Source organism: Zalophus californianus, chromosome 3 (assembly GCF_009762305.2).
Source record: "Zalophus californianus isolate mZalCal1 chromosome 3, mZalCal1.pri.v2, whole genome shotgun sequence".
Classification (NCBI taxonomy): Eukaryota; Metazoa; Chordata; class Mammalia; order Carnivora; family Otariidae; genus Zalophus; species Zalophus californianus.
The window spans coordinates 71,574,105-71,586,676 of NC_045597.1; positions in this window are offsets into that span (position 1 = coordinate 71,574,105).

Below are 12,572 nucleotides of genomic sequence, written 5' to 3' on the forward strand. Positions count from 1 at the left end.
ACTCTAAAATAGTCAGTGATGAATAGATGGAAAGATAATGATGGCAATTTGATGCTAACGTGGCGGCTCCCTCCAAGGGCTTCCACACATCATCTCTTTCACCCTGACAGCGTCCCGGGGAGGCAGGGACTTGGCCTGGCCTCTGCCTTCCATTATCCGGACAGACAGCCTGCCGCACAGAGCTTAGGCCTCAGCCAGAGTGCATCTACACAGGTGGGTGTAGATACCCCCGATTCCCCGCTCCAGACTCCTCTATTGCTTGCCTCTGTGCTTTGGGGGTGCTTGCAGGTGCTGGGCCCTGGGTAAGTATTTTTTAGACATGATCTGTTTCAAGTTTTGTAACAGCTCTATGGAATAGGGTGTTTGTATCCCCATAATACAGATGAGAAAACTGAGCCCCAGAGCTGTTACATTTTTTTTAAAGATTTTTATTTATTTATTTGAGGGAGAGAGAGTGAGAGAGCACAAGAAGGGGGAGCTACAGAGGGAAAGGGAGAAGGAGAAGCAGAGCCCCACAGAGCAGTGAGCCCGATGTGGGGCTCGATCCCTGGACCCGGGGACCATGACCTGAACCGAAGGCAGACTCTTAACGACTGAGACAACCAGGTGCCCCGAGCTGTTAAATTATTTACCCAAGTCACATAGCCAGTCGTAGGAGGGAGTGGAACCCAGGGCTGACTGACTCCAAAGCCCATGCTCACAACTAGCACAATCTACTGCCTCTTTTCAACAAACTAAAGAGGGATTTACAGCTCCATTTGTATCAGCTTCTCAGGGCTGCTGTAACAAAGTCTCACAACCTGGCTGGATTAAAATAAGAGAAATGTATTCTCTTATAGTTTTGGAGAATAGAAGACCAAACTCGGGGTGTCTGCAGGGCCATGCTCTCTGGAAGGCTCTAGGGGAGAGTCTATTCATGCCTCTCTCTTAGCTCCTGGTGTCGCTGGCCGTCCTCGATGCTCCCTGGTCTCCAGCCTCCAACTTCACCTGACACTTTCCCCACCTATGTGTGTCTTCACAAGGTCATCTTCTTAATAAGGACACAGTCATATCAGATTACTCCTATGACCATATCTTAATTGAACTAATTACATTTGTAATGATCCTATTTCCAAATAAGGTCACATTCAGAAGTCCTGGGGGTTAGGACTTGAACATATCTAGTTGGGGGGGACATAATCCACTCCGTAACAGGTGTTATATTTGTGTTTAATCGACACTGAACACAAAACAAGGGGGGAAAACTTGAGTTTATAAGTGGGTGGTTGTACATGATCCTAGAGAAAAGGCACTCGAGTTGCCCCATCACAAATGGTAATTTCTTAAGAGTTGAAGCAGTGTCTTCCCTGGACTTTATCAACACAAATGCCCACCCTCTGCCCTTGGCCCTGGGGGGCTATCTGGCCCAGGGACCTGGACCAGTGGCCCCCGGTTCTGCAAAATCTCCTCAGGTTAAATTTGATGTTGTGGCCATTAGTTCTCTCCCCAACAGCATCCCCTGCCCCCCAAACCCCCCACCCCTCCTCTGGTGGCAGGGTGCCCTTCCAAAAATGGGGACTTACCAGAATATCAGTTTGAAGGGAAGGAAGGGATGACACATGGAGATTTTTCAGGAGCAGAAGAGGGGCAAGGACAGGATGACTTATTGTCGGTGACACAAATTCATCTTATTAAGGGGTAATGAATGGTTTTGCTTGGCAATTAATCACCCAAGCCTTCTCCCTGGAGCTAGAAGAAATGGGAGAGGCCAGAATGAAGGCATGCTGGAAGGAGCTGGTGAGAGCTGGGAGGAGCTGGTGAGAGCTGCGGAGGAGGTGGCTGATGGAGCCTGCACTCCCGAATCTCCTAAGGGCGTTTAAAACACGCCAGTGCCCAGGCTGCACTGCAACCCAATGGAATCAATCTTTGCAGTGGGACCCAGGTATCTGTACTTTTCTAGATGATTCCAACATGCAGTCCAGGAGGAACCACTGAGTTGTTGTGTCTCATCCAGTGCCCCTTGGCCTTTACCATCACCCAAAGGCAAAGGAAGAGTCAGAGACAGGCCTGAAGAGCCTGTCACTTCCCCTGTGCTGAGACTTTCAGGTACATTCTGCTCATCTGGGGTCAACCAAGTTGGTACTCATTGGTGTGCTCCCTTTCTTAGCCCCATTTCCTCTGGGTTTGGGGTGAAACGGAATTCCCAGAAAGGCATTTTAATTAGGTCGTTTGGGGTGGCTATTCTATGCAGAAAGACCCACAAGAACGTGTAAAAACAGATTTTTATTACCAAGAAATTGGCACAGCCGATCTTCCTGACCTTTAGCTACCTGATCCTGAAGCACCTTGCGTCCTGGAGGGTGGGGGGATTTGCAAGCTGTGAGAATCAGTGAGGCGCAGGCATGGGTGCAGAAGGTCTGGTTCATGTGTTACTTGATAATAAAAATAGTTGAAAGCTTTACGGTTTCTGTCCATATCGAAATGTCCTTGGGCCAAAACAAGAGCAAAGCAAGTGTGGTGGGATGTCCCTGGTAACAAAATGACTGTCAAATTGTCAAGGACCCTCCTGAGAGAGTCTGTGCCCATAACCAGGGGAGCCACATGGTCTATGCTGATCGGGGGAAGTTTCAAGAGTTGGATGTGTGCCAAGGACCTACAGAGTCAATTGAAAGCAGCCAGCTGGTTGGGGCAAGTCCCTGTAAATGGGATGAGATGGAGCCATGCAGGAAGCCCAGAGACCGGCAGCCCTCGCTGGTACTGCGGACACACCCCGGACAGCATCTGCCGGGGTCTCCCCATCACACCCAGCAGTCCCTGTTAAGACAAATATTTGGTAACTTTCCTTTATTCTCCTGAAATTAAAGTCACAGAATTTAAAAAATCCATGTAATATAACTCTAAAGAAAAACTAAAGGGCAAGTCCCTTATAACAAAGGATGACACTTAAAAAGACATAACTGCTCAGTCATGTCTCTCCCAGAAGACCTAACAAGGGGCTCACGAGCTGAAACACCTACATAAAATCACAACAGATGCAGACTAACTCTCCCCAGTGGCAAGTCCAATACTATGAATAGAGCTGCTGAGATTGACATGTATTTCCGAAATTGTGACCAACCATTGGCAGAGTTCTGGAAAAAATCGTTTCATTCCTGAAAATTTCACTACACAGGTGACTCTTGGACAACATGGCTTTAACTGAGTGGGTTCACATATGTGCAGATTTTTTTCATAAATATGGTAAATACTGTAATAAGTATTGTAAATATATTTCTTCTTCCTTATGGTTTTCTTAGTAACATTTTCTTTTCTCCACTTTACTTTATTGTAAGAATACAATATATGTAATACGTATAACATACAAACTAGATATTAATTGATTGTTTATGCTATTGGTAAGGCTTTTGGTCAACAGCAGGCTATTAGTAGTTAAGTTTTGGGGAGTCAAAATGTAACATGCAGATTTTTGGCTGCGTGGAGGTAGGCAACCCTAACCCTGCATTGTTTGAGGGTCAACTGAGTATTTAAACAGGTCAAAAAATATTTCATGTATGTTTTGGTAAATTATGTAAAATAAAGTTAGTTTATAAGTTCAGAAAGTCACAAACATCAATATGCTGAGGGACTCAAGAAAACTCTCCAGTGTGTAGAACTGTCTCTCACATTTAAGGAAGTCCGGCATCCCTGGTGTCTAAATGCCAGTAACAACCCGCCATCATTGTGAATGTTTCCCCAGTCCCCACAACAAATGGTAGCTCTGTCCGCATTGGAAATCTACTCACTGAGGTGTCAAGTTTTTGCTTCCTAAACCTCAGTCCCATGAATGTCCTGGTGCTTGGACTTTCTTTTCCTGGTGCTCGGACTTTCATTTCTTCTTTATTTTTCTACCTCATCTTCATTTCTCAGAGGGTCCCACGGAGGTGATTAGCGCTTCTGGGATGTTGCTCCCCTCACCTCTCTTCTGTGGCCTCACCAATGAGGCTCCCCTCTGCCTTCACGGCAGAAAAAGGCTATTTTCCCTCCAATGACTACTGATTTTTACTTGGTGACCAGAAGATAGCAAGCCTGCCTTTTAAGGTCTTGGGCCACTTTCTCGAGGCTGGGTCAGGTGTTTTGTAAGAAGCATGACTGGATATCACAACCAACCATCTCCTAAACCCCTTCTCCTCCCATCTCGCTAATTAGTGTTAGTTCTGGTATATTCTATGGTCATCAGTCTCAGAGATTTCTTCTAATTTCTGTGAGATACACTAAATAGTGGACATGAAATTTTAGTGTGCCTAAGAATGACCTAGAAAGTGTGTAAAAACAGCAGGTTCCTAGAGTTCACCCCCAGAGATTCAAATCCAATGAGCCTGGTGTTGGGCTCAGGAATCTGCATTTTTTTAAAAAAAGATTTATTTATTAATCTGAGAGAGAGAGAGAATGAACAGGAGAGGGGCAGAGGGAGAGAATCTCAAGCAGACTCCCCGCTGAGCGCTTGATCCCCTGACCTATGAGATCATGATTTGAGCCGAAACCAAGTGTCGGATGCTTAGCCAGCTAAGCCACCCAGGCGCCCCTCAGGAATCTGCATTTTTAACAAGCAGGTCCCGGTGTCCTGAGGCAAGCGGAATGCAGACCACACTTGGAGAAACGTGGCGTGGTTGGGGGCAGCAGGGGAAGTGGCAAGGGTTTTCATCAAAGTAAGACTGTGAAGGAACCCCTGTGGTAATTAAGGATTCCCAAAGTGGGTATTCATTTAGGGTCTTAAACTTTTCTCTGGGGCATTAATACAAATGTATGTGAGGAGTAGAGGTCTGCAGCAGAGACTTCTGTTCCTTCTCCTCTCCTTTTAGAATTTACCCCATTTTTTTGTTGGCCAAAGTCCACTTGAAAGAAAGACTACATTTTCCAGCTTTCCTTTCTGCCATGTATGGTCATATGGAATGCAGGCAGAAGTGATGGTTACAATTTCCAGAAAGAGGGGCTATGCCCTTTCTGCCCCATATAGACACCCCAGGGACACAGACACCCAGGGAGACAGGAGCTGATCACACAGAGCAGAGCTGCAAGACGGAAGGAGCCTGGGTCCTCGGGGCCCCTATAACTGCCGGAGACTCACCAACTCCAGCCCTTGTGGGGATGCAAGAGGCACAAACATCGCCCTGGTTTCAGCCACTGTTGCTTTACAGTTTTACAGTTACTCAGGGTTGAGGTTACTGTTTACTAATACTGAGTCCAATCTAAGAAGAAGCAGTATTAAAACTAGAATCCAGCCCTACCAGGAGAACCATCCTGTTAGGAGCGTCTGAGGTTTCTCGCCGGCATCCCAGCGAGGAAGAGTGTGTGCTGGGTCCCCTGGCCACACTTGCACTTGGCCCCACCCTTACACACTTTAGGGCCAGTTCAGAGCCTTGGGAGGGAGATGGGGAAAGGGTAGGGGAGACCTAAATAAGAAAACAATCTAGAAGGCAAGGGGAGGGTGAGGGACCCCTCTAGGCAGTTGGCTCAGGGTGTGATGAAGCTTCAATGCCTCAGCAGGGATGCAACTTCCTGGGCTAATGGGGGTCAGTGCCCTCCACAGCTGCAACAAGGACCGGTGCCCTTGACACTTGGTCAGAACCTCAGGACAACAGCCTCAGACACCACAGGAGGGGAGCCTAAGCAGAGAACGGGGAGGGGGGGGACTGCAGTCCGCCCAGAGGGCTCAAGGTGAGCACAGACACCCCAGAAGTAACGGAGTGAAGCCCTTCCAGGTCCTGCAAAATATGTTGGGGGGTGGGGAGGGACCAAAGCAAGGGAAACACCTGAGCCCCACAGCTCTGGCCAGGGTGCGCGGCAGCACGAGAAGGCTTGCAGGGGACCTCCACAGCAGCGCCGCTGGGAGCCACCCGAGGAGGGTGCCTGGCCGCCAGCTCAGTTCCAGCCTATGTTGCTGCGTTGGGTGGACAGCCGTGCGCCGCACACGTCCCCGGTGATGACACATTACACAGCAAATAGTTCCCGGGCCCTTCTCTGGCCTGAAGAACGTGGCTGTTTATCCAAGGCCCTGCTTGGCCCGGAGGCTCAGAACATCCTTTTCCTTCCCCTCTGCGTGTGTACAGACCTGGCAGGCAGCAGAGCCCGTGATCCTCCGTGGGGATGAGTTTAATGACTCATGGAGACACATGCTTGGCCGCATCCCTGGTTTCTTTCCAGGTGAGGAGTCAGGCACCCACAGGGAAGCGGCCCCATGTTTTATGAATGGAGGCCCTATCAAATCATAATTTCTGATGTTCTCTACCTGGGGACGTACAGGAATCTTGAACCCGGATTCAAGGGCAAGGTCTTGAAAGAAGCCGGGGAAAGAGGCTGCAGCCGCAGAGCAGGGCTTTGCAAGGGGCTGGCAGGGGAGCAGCTCTGCGGCTCTGTGCCAAGGGCAGGGGGCTGACTTTGACCTCTGGAAGGGGGCTTGGGCGATTCCCTGAACATTCCAAGAAACCACTGACTGTACCCCCTGGCTCTTTGGCCGAGCAGCTTCAAGATTAACCTGCATTTGGGCTGATGGAGAAACATGTGGCTTTCCCCGCAGAAGCACTCAGCTGGGGTTTCAGACCACAGAAATCTATTTTCATCGCTAGAAAAAAGGCTCTATTCCTACATAGCTGGTGTTCTCCTCCATAGTCCTTCCCTTCTTCCCCCCAGAGCCCGGGCAGTATATGGAGATCACCCAGTCTCTTGCTGAATAGTCCCCTGAAGGGCAGAGCCTGCAACAGCAGCAACTAGTGAGGATTGCGCTCTTCTTCCCCTGGAACTGCCATTTTTGGGTTAAAACATCAGGGAGCTGCTTTCGGGTTGCCTGGGATACCAAACGGCTTAATAACCCTGATAAGGCCGAGAGAATATAAAACAGTGATCAAAAAGTACGTCTGCCCTCGAGACGCCCTCTGAGCCTGGCGGAAGGTCTCCCGTGTGAGCACACGCTTCATCACACACACCAACCAGCTACACGCTAGATGTGAGGGTGTGAGAGAAATCAGGCAAAGCCAGGAGTCAGACGGACACCAGCCCCAGCCTGGTGTGAGTGCAGGGAAGAGGGAACATGATGTGTCACCAAGTATCTCGGCAACTGTGAGATGCTCATGCACACGGTGCACACAAGCCCAGCGTCGCCACACACACGTTCTTTTGTTTATCTACACACTCGGTTTTACAGACTAGAGGGAGAAGGTGATCCCAGATGGAGCAGCGATGAGCTATGGCACTTTGGGCCAGCCACCTACAGCTTAGGTTCACAGTTTCTTCGGGTGAAAAGGAGGGTGTTTGACGAGGCATGCTGTGGGCGGCCTCCCAGTTTGAAATGTTCTATGATTCCACGGTTTTTCAGACTGATTTCTTGAAACAATTAAATATTTACGAAGTCAAGCACAATGATAGGCCCTGGAGACAGTGAGTAAGATACCGTCCCTGCTTCCAGCGTGCCCAGGGGGGAAACAGACACACAAAATTCTTCGAAAACAGCGCAAGACAAGATGTACTAGAGTTACATCCAAGTTTCTATGGGAGCACTGCAAAGAGTGTGTCCAGCTGGCTTGGATGAGGTCGGGGCAGGATGTGTGTGCTGGATCTGGAAGGATGGGCAGGCATCCTTGTGGCCGTGAGCTCTCTAGACAGAAGGAAACAGGCAGAGCTAGGGGGAGGGAGGGATCAAGGAATGTTTGTGCAAGATTCTGACACCAATTCCAGTGTGTGTGCAATTCTCTGACACCAGCTGGGTGTCCTATATTCACCTCAATGCTGACACCATCTACCTGGAGATGGCATCAGGTCCCACAGGCTATGGGCTCAGTCCCACAAGACCACCACCCTCTTCAGATACCAGTCCCAAGTTCAGGTTGTTACTTGTGCTTCTGATTCACTTGCTATAAATCAGAGGTTCCCTTGACCCCCTCCTTGGGTTCAATTAATTTTCTAGAGTGTCTCACAGAACTCAGGAAACTGGTCTACTCATTAGATTACTGGCTTATTAGAAAGGATATTAAAGGATATGAATTAACAGTCAGATGAAGACATACATAGGTGATCCTGAACAAAGGAGTCCCTGTGGAGTTTGGGCTTGGCATGGCATCATGCGGATACATTCTGGTTCCCCAACCTAGAAGCTCTCCAAAGCCTGTCCATTCGGGTTTTTATGGCGGTTTCATTACATAAGCATTTTCGATGAAATCATTGGCAGGCAAGATTGATTAAATCATTGACCATTGGTGATTGAGTCAACCTCCAGCCCCTCTGCCCTTCCCAGAGGTTGGGGGTGGGGCTGAAAATTCCAACTCTCTAGTCACAGGGTTGGTTCCTCTGAGGACTAGCCTCAATCCTTAGTTGACCTATGGGCTTTCCAAAAGTCATGCCATTAATGTAACAAAAGACATCTTTAATCACTCTCATCACTTAGAAAATTCCAAAGGTCTAAGAATTCTGTCAAGAATGGACAAAGACCAAATATATAAATCACAATATCATATTGGAGTTTTGTGAGTAGTCCATTAGGACCAGGATGAGAAAAATACCAGATCCTGAGTCTAAGTATAGAAGGATCTTGTACTCCACAGCAAAGTGATGGGGTCAGGTTTGTATTCTGAGATCACTGCATGGGCAGCAGAAAGCTATTTTGGAGGAAGCAAGACTGAAAGCCTGTAGACTGTTGCAAACTGCTTCAGTAATCCACAGGGAAGCTGATAAGAGTCTGCTCTAGGGCCATGGGCAACAAAAGGAGGGATGGATGCGGAATAAAGGAAATTTGGGTGGCTGGTGGGATTTAGGGAATGGGTGAGGTGGAGGAGTGAGGATGGCTCCTGGATTTTAGGAGACCAGCTGGATAGAGGAACCATTAACTAGGAAAAGATGGGAAAGGTTATGGGCAGCATGCCTCATTAATTTGTGGTTTGTTGGGATGAGGGTGACTGGAGGGTGCATAAACGGAGGCATCCAGTGGGGAGCTGAGAACCCAAGCCTGGATGCTGGCACACCAACTGGGACTGCAGATGCAGATTTGGGGGTAGACAGCACACAGGGGGCTGTCTGAAGTTACGCTGCCCGAGGAGAGTGTGTGGAGTGAGAAGATGGTACCCCCCGGTCTGAACTTTGGAAAATGTCAAGATTTGGGGAGCATTTTGAATATGAGCAGTGAGCAAAGGAGACCAAGATGGTTCAGCCTAGAGGGAGAAGGGGAAGAGTGGTGACATGGAACTTAAAGGCCAGTTTCAGGACAGAAAGGATTTGGCAAAAGAAGTTGAGTTGAGTGAGGGGTGGAGACCACTTCCTGCTACAGTGGGTGGAGGAGGAGCTCTGAGAAGGCGGAAGAGAAAGCCAGGGGGTGACTTCCCTTTGAATAATGTGACCATGTACAGGTGGAGTGTTGTCAAATCAGAAGGCAGAACAAATGCCAGGTGAGTACTGGGCACGCATGCCCCTCTTCTGGCCCTTGGCCTCTCCCTTCACCACCTCAGCCTTTTGCCCAGAATGCTCTCCTTCTGCTTTCATGGAAACTTCTCAGGAATGCTACAAAAATTTCTCCTAAGTACTAGGTGCGATGGTTGGCCTCTCCAGTCTTCAGATTCTTGCCTTTTGGGGCTTCCCCAGTCACTTCCTGGAGCACCAAGCTTCAAGCCAACCTGGGAAGAGCCCTGTGCTCACAACAAGGGTCAGGGAGAGCCATGGTCCCACGCAGCTTTGAATCTCACCCCACCCCAACGCTCCCCACCATTCCCACCACATACGCACACACGCTTTTTCCTTAAGAAAAATTTAAACCCACAGAAAAGTTGGAAGAATACTAAAATGAATATACCCTTCATCTGGATTCACCAATTAACACTTTGTCACATTTGGTATCTCTCTCTCTCTGTCCCACCCAGAAAAACACCCCAGGAGGTACACTGTGACACTGAACACCATTATTAGTAATGCTAACTTTGATAATGAGTAATGGCAGCCAAATCTTTTCATGGAAAAGGCATCTTTTGCATTAAAAAACAAAATTCAACTGAGTAAATCCTAAGGATATTATTGGCTTATTCAACAATTCACAAATGGGGCAGCATCCCACCTAGTAGATAGAAAGGAGCTCGAGAAGCTATACTGAATAGCAGACTCTCATAGGCAGAAGGAGGCAGGACAAGGAAGTTATTCTAGCAAAGAGTGGATTGTTTCAGGCAAGGTCACTTTCCTTTGAGGGCAGGCGGGGTCTAGCAGACAGATTACCTCAGTAGTGCTGACCAGGTAATTCCCGGTTGACTGGGGGAGCTGAAACTGCAATTAGGTTAGGTATTAAATCTTGGTTTGCTGTCACAGAGCTAAGCACAAGCAACTCCATTTTGGGTCCTTTCTTCCTTTCCTTTTCCTTCCTCCCTTCCTTCTTCCCTTCCTTTCTTTCTCTTCTAACAGCAGTGATGAGAAACTTGTGGAGTATTACTTTAAGATCATGTAAATGTTCTGCTCCTCGACAACCTTCATGAATGGTCTTAACATCCACTGATGATCTTTGTCTGAGTCAATTATTATGTTGCTGGGCTGCAAAATTCAATTCATCACTTTGTTTTGGTATCACCATGGATTTATAGATTTTTAAAAATTCAATGTCGTATAATCTATTATATCACTATTGATGGCCTTATTGTCCCAAATTTGGTCAGTGGGAGCTCCTTCAAGTGGGCCCCTGTGTACTTTTGACATATCTCCAGCAAAACATTCTAGGCGCACATGGTACGTTTTTGCCCCCAATTTGGAATTGGCTATTTCTCGAAGGAGCTCTGGCATCCTTTAGTAGGAAATGGTATTTAGAAAACAGTACATGGGTGGCAGTATGTTTATTGCTATTGAGATGTCATTGCTTCTAGGCCTTTCAGTAATTAAAAAAAAATGATTATGGTGATAGTAGCTAGAGTTTATTGCAAGGCTCCATGCTAAGCTGTTCATATGCATTATTTTATTTAATCCTTACAGCAACTCTGCAAGATAGGTACTATTGCTATTGTTATTCTACTTTTGAGTTAACCAAGTTTAAATGTTTTAAGTAACTTACTGGAATCAGAATCTATGTGCCCAGCTCCAGAATTCACTCTCTTAAGCACAACCCATAGTTTGAAGGTCTAAGATCTGCGTGGCAGTGCCTTAACATTCATTATCACCAATTTCACAATAACACTACAAAATTGGATGTTCCCATTATACAGATGAGAAAACCTGAGGCTCAGAGACTTCGGTAACCTGACCCAGGTCATCAGCCAGTATGAGGCAGAGCCAGATGATGGATTCTGGTTGGAGCCCCTGCCTACCCTCCTCCCCACCGGTGGTCTTTATGTCATATCCCACTTGGGCTCTGGAAGGAACCTGTCAAGGAAAGGTATGGCTGGGGCAGTGCCCAAGGCTCTGCTCTCACCCTCCTGGGCTTCTACTCATTGCCTTCCCAGCTTCTCTCCACCTTCTAGAACCATGTACTGGTCATGATGAAGGCAGGAGCAAGTACTATCTGGCCTGGAGTTGGGCAGCCAGTGTAGACACATTGTCTTGTCAGATCAGAAACCCGCCCATGAGAAAACTGGTTTCTCCATGTGCTGGTGGCAGTGGTGGGGTGGGGGGGGGTGGTTGCCTCGGCTAGGAAGGACAGACTGGGAACAGATGTGAGGCAAGTCCTTGTTCTGGGGCCACTCTCTCTGGGGCTGTTCCGGAGGCCTTGGGGGGTCCAGTTCTGAGTGGGAAGACTGGCATGCTGTGGACTGTAGGGTTGGGAGCAATGACATCGGGATCAACAGACTTGGATTTGAATCCCACTTCTGTCCCTTATTATCTGTGTGAAGTTGAGTTAGTTACTCACTAAAATTCCCAGGCCTCAGTTACCTCATCTATGGAATGGGGGCAAGAGTATTCCTCACCTCCCAGGGTGTCTGGGAGGATGAGAGAAAACAAATGAAGTGCTGGGCATAGGGCCTGACTCACTGTAAATGCTTGAATTAATATCCTCCAGCTTTCTCACTACATCATTAAGGGAGGGGTCCCAGACAAGAGCAGCAGGAAGAAGACCCATGACAGCACAATCAGCCTTTGTTGGGCCAACATCCCCTGATCTGGTCGGTTCCTCTATAATAGAGCCAAGAGCTCTTAAAAAAATTAATCACTTTTCAATTAAGCTTCAGGGGAGAAAGCAGTTTGGAGATGCCCCGTGCCCTTGTGTAACTCGTTGCCGTCACATGGAGAGAGCGCCGAGGGCAGAAAGGACCGCAGTGGCAGTTGGGGGCGGGGGTGGCCCTTGGCCTCTGGGGCACTGTGAGGGTATGGCCGGCAGTCCGCCACTCATACTCCTGGAGTATTTTCTCCAACTGCTCACTTGACCTCTCCAGCTGGAGGTCAACGGACACCACACACTTAACATCAACAGAACTCTTGAATTCTCCAAATGGGTGTCCCCCCCCACCGCCCCCCAACTCTTCCCTGTCTCATCTACTTACCTGCTTGTTTAGGTCAGGGCCCTCAAAGGCATCCTTAAGCCCCTCACCCCTCATCCCTCACAACCAGAACCAATAAGTGGGGCCTGGCTGGCTCCCTCTCCAGGGTGCTCCTATCAGTGTCCATTCCAG